Source organism: Panthera tigris, chromosome B4 (genome assembly GCF_018350195.1).
Source record: "Panthera tigris isolate Pti1 chromosome B4, P.tigris_Pti1_mat1.1, whole genome shotgun sequence".
NCBI classification, from domain to species: Eukaryota; Metazoa; Chordata; class Mammalia; order Carnivora; family Felidae; genus Panthera; species Panthera tigris.
Window position 1 is genome coordinate 124123387 of NC_056666.1, and position 5990 is coordinate 124129376.

Consider the following 5990-nt stretch of genomic DNA (forward strand, 5'->3'; position numbering starts at 1 on the left):
CACAAGTAGACGTCAGGCCTGGGGGATGGCATTTTGGTTTTTGTTTTGTTTTAAACTACTAACTGACTCTAGATTTTAAGTTTGTTTATTTTGTGAGAGAGAATAAGCGTGAGTCGGGGAGGGACAGAGAGTGGGAGAGAGAATCCCAAGCAGGCTCTGCACCGTCAGTGCAGAGCCCAAGGTGGGTCTGGAACCCACCAACTGTGAGATCATGATCTGAGCCAAGATCAAGAGTCAGATGCTTAACTGACTGAGCCACCCACATGCCCCTAACTCCAGGGTTTTTTTGTATTTAACTTGCCACCATATTGTCTGATGTATTAACAACAGAAGGAAAATAACGTATTTCTATTTTGTCTCTCTTATTCTCCAAAATATTTATTGAAAATGTAGCCAACCCCTGTAGAATCTGATTTACTTGTCCATGGACCACCCAAACCATCAGCCCCGCTCCTCCCTCTCCCCCTAATATCTCTTACATAAGGACAGCTGAGTGTTGGCCCCAGATGGGGTATAAGGAAGGGAAAGGTGGCCGCCTCTCTGCCCCTGTGTCAGCACATTCTCAATCTGCATCCAGAATCTGTGTAGAGCAGGTGTGAGCATAGAACCCATTCGCTTAAAACAGAGACTGGCAACTTCTTCTGTAAAGAGTCAGATGGTCAATGTCTTAGTCTTCACAGGCTATGCTGTCTCTGTTACAACTGCTCAGCTCTGCATTTGCATCGTAAAAGGAGCCCTCTGCGTACGTGAGTGGCTCTGGCTATGTTCCAATAAAGACGTGTTTACCAAAATGGGCAGAAGGCAGATTTGACTCAGAGCTGTGGTTTGTCAGCCTCTGACTTAAAACCCGTCAGCGTTGCGCCTGTGCCCTCAAATTGAATCCCAACTCCTACCTGGTGTGCAAGGAGCATACTTTGGTCCCTCTCACGTGTCATGTACTTTCTGCTCCCTGCACTGCACTCCAGCCACATTGCTTTGTTTCTGGCCCTCAGACGTGTCTTACTTCCTCTCATCTCGAGAAATCCGAGCTATTGTGCAAGTTGTTCCTTTGGCCTTACACCGTCTTCCAACCCTCTCTCTCCTCCACGCATTTACATCTGCCTTACTCTCCAGATCTCAGTTGGATCTTTTCTAGCACATCTCCCTTAATCCCTGTGCATAAGTTAGGACTCTTGACAGCAAATGACAGAAACTAAATTTAGTTAAACTGAGGAATTGGTATGGTATAGTTTGGCTGAAACAAATGATATTGTTTGGCTGAAATCAACAAACCCTGGGCAGGGCTAAGAGGAAGTGAGCTTAGGCATGACTAAAATCACAGACGCAATGAGTAACACAGTTGATGTAGAATGTTCTCATCTCACGGTAGACATGTGGGGGTGTCTCCTACATCGAGTGGCCTTCCAGACTACAGCGTACTTGAGAAACTGGAACAATGAGGGCCTTTGGGGGTCAAAAAGGATGCCCAAAGGATTTACATTCTTCAGTAGGTACCAAGGGCATCACTGGTTTCTAATAATATCTAATAGCAAAACATATATGATATTTATTATATGCCAGGCCCTGTTCTAAGCACTTCATGCGAATTATTTAACCTTGCAATAACTCTATCAATGAATGCTAATATCATTACCACTTTATGGGTTATCTTAGTTATCTAATTAATTGTGCAGCCAAAATTTAGTGGCTTAATACAACAAACATTTATTTTCTCACAGTTTTTGTGGATCAAGCAGCCAGGTGTGGCTTAGCTGGTCTTTGGGCTCAGTGTCTCTTGTAAGTCTGTGATCAAGGCGTTGGCCAGGCTGCAGGGACCTTGAGGCTTGACTAGAGAAGAACTTACTTCCAAGCTAAGTCATGTGGCTGTTAGCAGAATAGACTCAGGGCCCCAGTTCCTCGTTGGGTGTTGACCAGAGTTCCTTGCCATGAAGCAAGTTGCCATATTGTGAACTTTCCTATGGAGGAACCCAGTTCTTTGCCATGTGGGGCTCTTCATAGGAAAGCTCACAATATGGCAACTTGCTTCACCAAAGTGAGTGCATGAGAAGAGTCAGAGACTGAGAAAGATGGGAGTCATAGGCTTTTGTCACCTAAACTTGGTGATGATGTCCTATTGCTCTTGCTGTATTCTGTCCATAGAAACAAGTCATGAAGCCCTAGCCCACACTCCAAGGGAAGGGATTACAGAAGTGCATGAATACCAGGAGACAGGAACCTTTGGGAACCAGGTCAGTAGCTGCCTACCACATAGATGAAGAAACCAAGGCACCAAAAGTAATGGATCTGCCCTAAGGTAACACAGTTAATCAACCAGAGAACCCAGAAATGAGACCTAGGACTTGTGCTTGTAACCACCAAGCCATCCTGGGCAATTAGATTTGTATAAGCTCCCAGGTGATTCTAACGTGTAGCTGAGACTGTGAATCACAAGCCTAGCCTTCATAAGCTTCAGTGTGCACACAAATCATCTGTGTTCTGGTTAAAATGCTTATTCTGATTTGGTGGGCTTGGGATGGGGCCTGAGGTTCTGAATTTCTAACAAATTCTGGGTGATGCTGATGTCACTAACCTGTGGACCACACTTTGTGTGGCAAGGGCCTGAAGGAACAACTCTGGGCTGAAAGTCGGGCAATTGTTTTTCCACTTGTGATTTTTCCTCACATTGGTGGTAAGTGGGCCAGTCATTTGATCTTTCTGATTTTTAAAAATCTTACATTTATTTTTTCATTCATTCATTCATTCATTCACATTCAATGTTCAATAGCCAGTCATCCAATAACAGCCAATACTAATTTTTAAGCACTTTTTTTTTTTTATCCTGGCTATAAATATAACAGCAATTCTTGTCTTTCAGGTTTGATGGAAATGTTACTTCCTATGGAAAGCTTCTTCCATTCCCAAAGACCTTACCTTCAGACCTGCTTACATGATATCTTTTGTGTTTCTGTCACTACTTTTATATTGCATTACAATTGTTCATGGATACTCCTCCCCCATTTGATGGTTTTTTTTAAAAAGATTTTTTGGGGCGCCTGGGTGGCTCAGTCGGTTGGGCGTCTGACTTCGGCTCAGGTCACGATCTCGCGGTCCGTGAGTTCGAGCCCCGCGTCGGGCTCTGGGCTGATGGCTCAGAGCCTGGAGCCTGCTTCCGATTCTGTGTCTCCCTCTCTCTCTGCCCCTCCCCCGTTCATGCTCTGTCTCTCTCTGTCTCAAAAATAAATAAAACGTTAAAAAAAAAAAAGATTTTTTAAGTAATCTCTACACCCAATGTGAGGCTCAAACTCACAACTCTGAGATCAAGAGTTGCATGCTCTACCGACTGAGCCAGCCAGGTGCACCACCCTGCAGCCCCTATTTGATGGTTTTATGTGAATTTTAAAAAGACATCCTTTTTTCTTTTTTTAAAAAATTTTTTAATGTTTATTTATTTTTGAAAGAACAAGAGAGTATGAATGGGGGAGGGGTGGAGAGCAAGGGAGGGGCAGAGAGAGAGGGAGACACAGAATCTGAAGCAGGCTCCAGGCTTTGAGCTGTCAGCACAGAGCACGATGCGGGGCTTGAACTCATGAACTGAGATCATGACCTGAACCAGAGTCTGGCACTTAACTGACTGAGCCACCCAGGTGCCCCATAAAGACATCCTTTTTTCAAAACTCTGTATGTTCATCTGCAGGAAAACTCAACTAAATATTCAGGTCTGGGATGTATATGATGTTGATGATGGCCTTGAAGCTGTGCATTGTTTCTCACCTTTGTCCTTATCTGTCCCCCACGCTGGATATCGACTCTGCAGCTGGGACTGTGTCTGTCCCATCTTTATATCCCCCAGTGCCTAGCACAATGCCTAATATGTAGGAATCATGCAAAAAGTATTTGTTGAATGAAGAAACATTTATTTTAGAAAACATTGAAAGGCAAAAAATAAAAAAATGAAGTGCCATCCTATTTCACAGTGGTAACCTTTGCCAATGTTTTGTTGTACCTCCTTTGGTCTTTTTTCCATTCATAAATAGGTGTGGCATCCATATCTCCATTTGCCTTGATAATATGTAACTTTTCCTGTCTTTCTTTTGAGTGATAGCAGCCAGCATTTACTGACACTGTGCAGAGTGCTTGGTAAAATCCATTGTAATAAGCTCCACTTGCTGCCACTAAGCTCCTGGGAACTTATAGTCTGGGGACAGAGTTAGAGTCATGGCTAACAAGGCACAGCTGTCATGAGGCTTGATGTTTTGAGATCTAGCCTGACATCTTCAATATGATGTGGGGGGAGCAGGTGGTTTGAGAATTGCCAGGAGGGGTGGGACAGACCCTAGGACTTGACCCTGGGGGCCACCCTTCCTGAGACTGTTTGACAGCCAACATAGTTCTCCACTTGATAAGAGCAATTCTACTCCGAAAATCCCTCAGAACAGGGCACATCATCTGAAGTTGAAACACACTATAACTTTTAGTGAGAAAGAAATTTTTTCATTGCAAGCCCTCAGATTGACCTCCATTCTGCTAAAAAACATGACAGAAACAAACAAATAAGAACAACCACCAAATCCCATTAAAATGTACGAAATGACTTCATTTGTTAATGTAGCCTGACAAAGCATTGCCCTTCATCAATTACTCTATATAATATGGCTGTTTACTTGCTCTCATTAATCCATTACACAGAGAACAATTAAGACTTGGCTTTTGGCTTACAGCTATGATAGCAAATTTTTAAACAATTCAGCTTTTAGCACAAACAAATAAAGAAACTCAGGGCAGTAGGGATGAGAGAAACCCATTGAAACCAAGAATCATACTACACTTTCTGGAGAGGTTGTGTGTCATCCTTGTGCAGAGAGCCATGAGAATCTTCTCTGACTCATTCCAATTTTCTCCTATGTGCTGCTGAAGCAAGTGCTACGCTCTCTGGAGAGGTTGATATCACTGGGCTTAAAGGCACAAGATTGTCCTTTATTAATGAGCAGACCACCGGGATTCTGAGAGGAGAATTCGGTGAAATGGGTGCTAACCGTACAATTGCAAAAATGGCCCCGTGGTAACTTTGGACTGTGGCACCCAGCTGCATGCAAGGTGAGCAAAGGACAGGTGGATCTTGCACAGTGCCAAGATCCAAGGAGCTGAAAGAGGGCTACTGAATAAAACTGGGTTGATAAGGTGAATCTGATGTCGTGTCTGTATGATTATACCCATGTTGTACCAAAGGCTCCCAAATGTAATAAAAACTGGGAGATGAGCTACTCTTTCTCTTTTGATTCTGTTACTTCCAAACCTATTTCTCTGTGTTTTCTCCATCTCAGTGAATGGCACCGCCTTCCACCCAGTTACTTTAACTGAAAACCTAGGTGTTGTCTTTGTGATAGTGAAGTTTATATGTCAACTTGACTGGGCTGCAGTATACAAAGTCATCTGGTAGACATGATTTCTGGGTGTTTCTATGAGGGTGTTTCCAAAAGCGATCAGCATTTGAATTGGTGTTGACTTGAGTGAAGTAGCTGGCTCTCCCCAATGTGGGTGGGCACCATCTCATCCACCGAGGGCCCGAATATTACAAAAAGTATAGGAAGGTTGAGTCTGTGCTGTGCCTGGGTACTTGAGTGGGACATTGACCTTCTCCTACCAAATTACCCAGGGCTCACATAAATGATAGCCATCAACATTTAATGCCTCACACAGTGTCTGTGGGTCAGGAGCTGAGAAATGACTTAGCTGGGTGGTTCCAGTTCAGGGTGTCTCTCGTGAGTCTGTATTGATCTGGAGGGTTAACTGGAGGACCTGCTTCCAAGGTGGCTCATTCACTTTGTTTTTTGCAGGAGGCCTCAGTTCCTTGCCATGTGGATCACTCCGTAGTGCTGCTTGAGTGATCCAAGACAGCACAACAGAATCTGCAATGTCCTTTGTGACGTAGGCTTGAAAGTCCCATTCCTTAACTTTTGCAACATTTTATTGGTTACATACACCAGTCCTATTCAGCGCGAGAGGGAGATACA

At 43.8% G+C, this 5990-nt stretch overlaps 1 non-coding gene across 1 annotated transcript; it reads right to left on the bottom strand.

Annotated features, from left to right (window-relative positions):
* Positions 1 to 4789: 4789 nt before the first annotated feature.
* Positions 4790 to 4896, bottom strand: LOC122240653. The gene has a single exon (XR_006220427.1). It is a non-coding gene; the product is annotated as a U6 spliceosomal RNA (small nuclear RNA).
* Positions 4897 to 5990: the final 1094 nt, after the last annotated feature.